Source organism: Pavona decussata, unplaced genomic scaffold, assembly GCF_977016875.1.
Source record: "Pavona decussata unplaced genomic scaffold, jaPavDecu1.1 SCAFFOLD_118, whole genome shotgun sequence".
Classification (NCBI taxonomy): domain Eukaryota; kingdom Metazoa; phylum Cnidaria; class Anthozoa; order Scleractinia; family Agariciidae; genus Pavona; species Pavona decussata.
The window spans coordinates 39,628-46,714 of NW_028145532.1; positions in this window are offsets into that span (position 1 = coordinate 39,628).

Here is a 7,087-nt window from a genome sequence, read left to right on the forward strand (position 1 = left end):
ACCGAGGGCCGATATTCTCCCAGTACGGCCCTCGCGCTTGTTCAATACACTGGAAAAAATTTTCCAATCAAGACTAAAACGTCGAGTGGTCAATTAAACATGATTCTAGAAATTTCAAGCGGAAAGCTTGGCTCTGTTTTTTATTTACTGTAAAATAAAACGGACAAAAATACGCCTGCAAGTTAAGGACTTTATCCGTTATTCTATTTGGATATCGGTAGATCGTGGAAAAATATTATTTCTTGTCGATTAGTCTCTGTCAAACATCGCTCCAATCACCACAATTCAAATTATCTTAAAATTCTAACCAGAAGTAACGAAATAAACTATAAACCCTATTTAGAATGAAGACTTTCCTACTGAAGAGTTTTCGCAGTGGAACACATGAGAACGTTGTCTAGTTATCGAGTTTTCCGGGAACCCTATTTGTATGTCTGTTCATGAAACACTGAAACAGCTGCTCTATTAATATCATCAGACTGTAAGAAACGTTTTGGATTTGAGAACTAATACCTCATTTTAGTTTTTTTAATTTCCAACCAAATTGATTTCTAAGTTATCAGCATTTTATTTTTCTATTTCTCTTTTAAAAGAGGTTATTTCTGGCAAGCTTTTTATGCTACTGCTTTAATTGATAACATAACGTTTAAGAAGCTACGACGGCGAAGACAAAGGGAATGCGCAGTGCCATGCATTATTTTAGAACATTAAACCTATTGTTTGTGACGTTTATTAATAATAATAATAAACATCACAAAACAATAGGTTTAACGAGCTAAAATAATGGCTTTGCACGATAGTTATCCTGTTGTCCTTTGCAAAGCAACAGCGCCGGAAACGACAAATGAAAACATTTATGCAGAACACGAGCACATCACGGCGAATTTTTGTATTTTTTTTTTTTTGCGAATGTAAACACCGTTTTCACCAAACCAGTTTCTATGGCTACATTCATCAATTATAGGTTACTTATAGGGAAGGAAGGTCGAATTTTTCTCATATAAATATTTTTAGATAATTGTTGAAACAAGAAAGGGATGCAAAGTTTCGTGAAAACAGCCGTTAGAAATCTTAAAAAGAACGCGAGCTATCTGAAAAACAAAGTTTTGTAGGAAAAGCGGTGAGCGAGTGAAGGTGTCATAATCCAAGTTATGCGGGACTGTGTTGAAATATTACGCGACAAAATTTACCCGCGATCTCGAATTACCGGCAAATTTGCATATTTTTGTCTACATCGTGTTCATCGCATGTCACGGCGTTGTATGTAAAATTTTACTGTGAAACAGCGTTCCATTTTTAATTCAGGCATTGCGTAAAAGGTTGTTATGAAGAAAGCGAAACTAGAAAAGTCGCCTTGGGTGACAGTTAAAAAAAACCGGGCCCAAAGAAGGTCGGAAAATCATTTGACGAAGCCAAAAAACTTCAGCTGGCGGATGGTGACAAGGGTTCTTGGTACAACCAGTTAGATTTTCTATAAGTGCCTCGGCAGCAGAGCAATTCGGATAGTGGAGAGTCGAACATCAGTTCGGAGTCCGAAATCGAAGATGCCGGCGACAATCCAGCCACTTTCGCCGTTGCTGACCGGCTAAAAATAAGCAGCGAACCTCAGCGCGCAGCCTCGTGTACTGATAGCGGTGATAAGTGCGTGTCTCGTGTCAGAACATGAAACTGGCAGCCCCAGCGGAGTTGCCTCTATCTGCCGTTTTCTTCTTTGTCTTGGTTTTGCCTGTGGCTTTCTCGCGCCAGACTTAAGTGTCATTGTCTGAGAAAGTGTTCCAGGGGCCAAAACTTGTGGTCAACCGATTTGGCTGAAACTTGGCACAGAAGTTGGTTGCCATGAGATATTTGAAAAGCCAATTTGGCTTACTTCTCTGACTTTAAGTTTTAGAGTTTCAGGGGGGGTCTCATTTTTTGCCCTTTGAGCACAAAAAATCCAGCCTTTCAGGCGTCATTTTGAAAGTGCCATAAAACCCAACTGGTAAATTGTGCTGCCAAATGAATTTGACCATGAATATTACTATAATAGAGCTTTCATTTCATGCATGTAACTTTGCCCTCAAGGTATTGGACAGAGAGGAGCCTGGGGCTAGAGTTAAGCCAAAATTAATGTCAAAATTACAACTCAAAATTGCCATTTTTCAAAAAATCAGTGTATCTACCTGCCTTCTTGCATAACATCCGAACCTAAACCGTTATTTACTTTAGTGACCCAACTATCAAAATCAGTTGAGAAAAATTTGGCTTATCACGGTTTGTTGAATTTTTTTTCACAAACACTCCATGCCTCTATAAGGTCATGCAAAATGGAATTTTGAGCATAATTCACGCCATAAACAAACCAAATTGTTGACATGAAGCCCTTATTCTGTATTTGGTCAGTGAAAATGAATTGCTAAAGCCAAATCAGTTTAATTGTTTAGAAATACTCTGATTCTTACCTTATAATTGCTCTTAAAGGCCTTTGATTAGCAAAACAAATACCCTGATTTAGCAAAACAAGGTTTAGTTTATACTTTGAAAACCTAGTACCCATCAAACAGCACAAATGATGAAGGCCTAACCTCGATATAACGATCTTTCTAAACGATGCTTGAATTTTTCATTGATTAATATTCAGTTCCAAGTCATAATTCTTCTCCGTTGCTCCAAGCATGTGAAGTCTCTATATTTTGTCAGGCCTGATTTTTACTATGATTACAAGATAAAGTTAGCTTAACGAAAACGTTCGTTAGCATATAATCTATGTCTGTTAACAGCCTGAACAGTTCTTGTAAATACCCACCAGTAAAGGAGCATGGCCATGCATACATAGATATATAAACTTACGTAGAGATATACGAGCTGCAGTTTATAGCAGTGCCGATGTGACCCGTTACTTCAGAGTCCTCTAGAGCGGAGTAAATGAAACCATCCGTCAAGAAGGAATGCACAGTTAGGAGAGCTCGATAGTAAAACAAAAAACCTGTGTTGCTAAATACAATAACAAACGAGGCCAGGGCATTGAGATGATGCAAAATCAACTGGCCCGCCATTTTGGACATAGGAGAGAGTGGGGACTGGACCGAGGTTACGTTCTTCTTCCGTTTCGCGGCTATGTTTTATCGATGTTTTATCAGGTGTAAGAAATTCAAGGGTAATTTCACGATGGCACTTTGTTCCTTTGAAGGGGTAAGGGATAAGTGCGGTGCCACCGCATGGGCTCCGCACGAAACAGGAATGGTTCCTTTATTATCCTGCGAGAATGATATGACTGAATGGTTGAAGGAAAAGTATAAGGGGTCAGGTGCATCTGGGGCAAGAGGAAGACCTGGTCATACTAACGCAGCAGGTGATTCAAAATATCTGTTAGGCATCATACACGCGCACAAATGGCTTTTATCGCGATCCAGTGGGCTCTTTTCTCAGTGTTGAAGAGAGACCACGATATTTTACGATATTGTCGTCTCAAATTGTTTGTTTATGACTGATTGAAGATTTCCCGAGGTAATTTACTTGATTCTTGCGATGAGAAACAAACATTCAACAAATTGTTCACAGGAAGGGCAAAGGGGTTGACTAAAGCCCTAACTTTGAAAGGTAAGAGCGCAGTTATTTTATCGCAATTATCTCTATGAGCGAAGACAACGATAAGAATAACTTGAAGTTGAAGGCTGTTTTTCGTCTGCTCGCTCTGTTTGTTTACATTCAGCTTTACCTGTTCAGACGCTTATCACGCAATCCTACATTTACCAGATTCGTCTAAGATAAGAGAAGTTGAAAAATCTTTGCAAACATGCTGCATCGAAGCAAATCTTTCAAGCAAATCTCATAACAAATGGGCAGATTTTGAGACAATATAAGGACTTCTCAACGATGCGAATTAAGCAGAGAGTCCATATACGGGAAAACATTCTGTACGTATGTCATGGTGTCATTATCAAGTCGTAATACCGTCTCAAAATCGAATGTAGTTTCTTTTTATCGTGATTCATCCATTCTTGTAGAAAAAAATGTTTAATCGATTAGTTGAGCTCAGAATACAACGATAAATCTGAGATAGGTTTTAAACTGGGTGTAAGATTCCTAAAATTATACCGCCTCTATTTACATACTAAAAAAACTAATTATAAGTAATTAAAAAATGTATCCGAATAATTTTGGTTACCAAGAAAGTTATCCGTGAAACAAGACATTTTCTCGCTCAAAATGTCAATTTCATCGAAAAGCTTCGATGCAGCATGTTTGCAAAGATTTTTCAAGTTCTCTCTTCTTAGACGAAACTGGCAAATATAGGAAACCGGTAGGGTTTCACGCTCGAATTGTGATTGCATGATAAGCGTCTGAACAGGTAATGCTGAATGTAAACAAACAGAGCGAGCAGACGAAAAACAGCCTTCAACTTTAAGTTATTCTTATCGTTGTTTTCGGTCATAGAGATTGTTGCGATCAAATAACTGCGCTCTTACCTTTCAAAGTTAGGGTTTTCAGTCAACCACTTTGCCCTTCTTGTGAACAATTTGTTGAATGTTTGTTTCTCATCGCAAGAATCAAGTAAATTACCTCGGGAAATCTTCAATCAGTCATAAACAAACAATTTGAGACGACAATATCTGATCGTAAAATATCGTGGTCTCTCTTCAACAGAAAAGAGTCCACTTGATCGCGATAAAAGCCATTTGTGCGCGTGTATGATGCCTAACAGATATTTTGAATCACCTGCTGCTTTGGTATGACCAGGTCTTCCTCTTGCCCCAGATGCACCTGCCCCCCTGACTTTTCCTTCGACCATTCAGTCATATCATTCTCGCAGGATAATAAAGGAACCATTCCTGTTTCGTGCGGAGCCCATGCGGTGCCACCGCACTTATCCCTTACCCCTCCAAAGGAACAAAGTGCCATCGTGAAATTACCCTTGAATTTCTTACACCTGATAAAACAGCCGCGAAACGGAAGAAGAAGGTAACCTCGGTCCAGTCCCCACTCTCTCCTATGTCCAAAATGGCGGGCCAGTTGATTTTGCATCATCTCAATGCCCTGGCCTCGTTTGTTATTGTATTTAGCAACACAGGTTTTTTGTTTTACTATCGAGCTCTCCTAACTGTGCATTCCTTCTTGACGGATGGTTTCATTTACTCCGCTCTAGAGGACTCTGAAGTAACGGGTCACATCGGCACTGCTATAAACTGCAGCTCGTATATCTCTACGTAAGTTTATATATCTATGTATGCATGGCCATGCTCCTTTACTGGTGGGTATTTACAAGAACTGTTCAGGCTGTTAACAGACATAGATTATATGCTAACGAACGTTTTCGTTAAGCTAACTTTATCTTGTAATCATAGTAAAAATCAGGCCTGACAAAATATAGAGACTTCACATGCTTGGAGCAACGGAGAAGAATTATGACTTGGAACTGAATATTAATCAATGAAAAATTCAAGCATCGTTTAGAAAGATCGTTATATCGAGGTTAGGCCTTCATCATTTGTGCTGTTTGATGGGTACTAGGTTTTCAAAGTATAAACTAAACCTTGTTTTGCTAAATCAGGGTATTTGTTTTGCTAATCAAAGGCCTTTAAGAGCAATTATAAGGTAAGAATCAGAGTATTTCTAAACAATTAAACTGATTTGGCTTTAGCAATTCATTTTCACTGACCAAATACAGAATAAGGGCTTCATGTCAACAATTTGGTTTCTTTATGGCATGACTTATGCTCAAAATTCCATTTTGCATGACCTTATAGAGGCATGGAGTGTTTGTGAAAAAAAATTCAACAAACCGTGATAAGCCAAATTTTTCTCAACTGATTTTGATAGTTGGGTCACTAAAGTAAATAACGGTTTAGGTACGGATGTTATGCAAGAAGGCAGGTAGATACATTGATTTTTTGAAAAATGGCAATTTTGAGTTGTAATTTTGACATTAATTTTGGCTTAACTCTAGCCCCAGGCTCCTCTCTGTCCAATACCTTGAGGGCAAAGTTACATGCATGAAATGAAAGCTCTATTATAGTAATATTCATGGTCAAATTCATTTGGCAGCATAATTTACCAGTTGGGTTTTATGGCACTTTCAAAATGACGCCTGAAAGGCTGGATTTTTTGTGCTCAAAGGGCAAAAAATGAGACCCCCCCTGAAACTCTAAAACCTAAAGTCAGGGAAGTGAGCCAAATTGGCTTTTCAAATATCTCATGGCAACCAACTTCTGTGCCAAGTTTCAGCCAAATCGGTTGACCACAAGTTTTGGCCCCTGGAACACTTTCTCAGACAATGACACTTAACTTTTCCCATAAAGAAAATCGCTTTACAATATTTCAGTAACATTAAATGCTTAGAGAACTCCGCAGGGAATGCTTCTTTGTGTTTGATTGGCCGGCGGCGTGAGCGCGTTGACAAGTATTTCAATGAGGTGCGAAAACTCGGAAAATGTTTCAAGGCCGAAAGCACGGCTTTTGTTTTTGCGGGAATTCCCCCATCTTCAAATGAATTGATAGGGTTTGCAGATTTGCCAGATTTCAACGAAATTTGGCCAAAATGGTCATCAGATATTAATGCATTAAAGTGTGTCAGGCTTTTACAAAATTCAAAATATTTTTCCCGTGACGTGTTAACATCTGACGGGACTACAAAAATTTTCCATTGTCCATCTTTAGGATGGGTTTTCTCACAAACATATAGGAATAAAGAAAAAGCCTGACACACCTTGTTAGCCTATTATCTCCTGATTGATATTGTGCAGTCTGTTTGGTTGTGCGCATTTACGTAAGAGTTGGTAATTCAGTTAAGTACAAGTCGCTAGTATTGTGTTTGCAGGCTTCTGAGCGCATATGTATCCAACAAAATAAAAAAAAACATTGATATTTTCGCAAACTTCAATTTATCAACTTTACAGTGATCTGTTCATGTTGTCCTTCAGCAGCATGGTTAAAAATATATAAAACTGTTCAATTGAGGCCTTAAACTGCTGTTTAAAAGTAAAAACTAAAATCCAAGCTTTCGTCGATCAACGGCATCATCAGGGATGAGAAAATATTCCGCGCGCGCTGTATATATATGCAAAGAGAGTGTAGGGTGGAATGTGTAAAAAATGTGGCGTATATGTGAAAG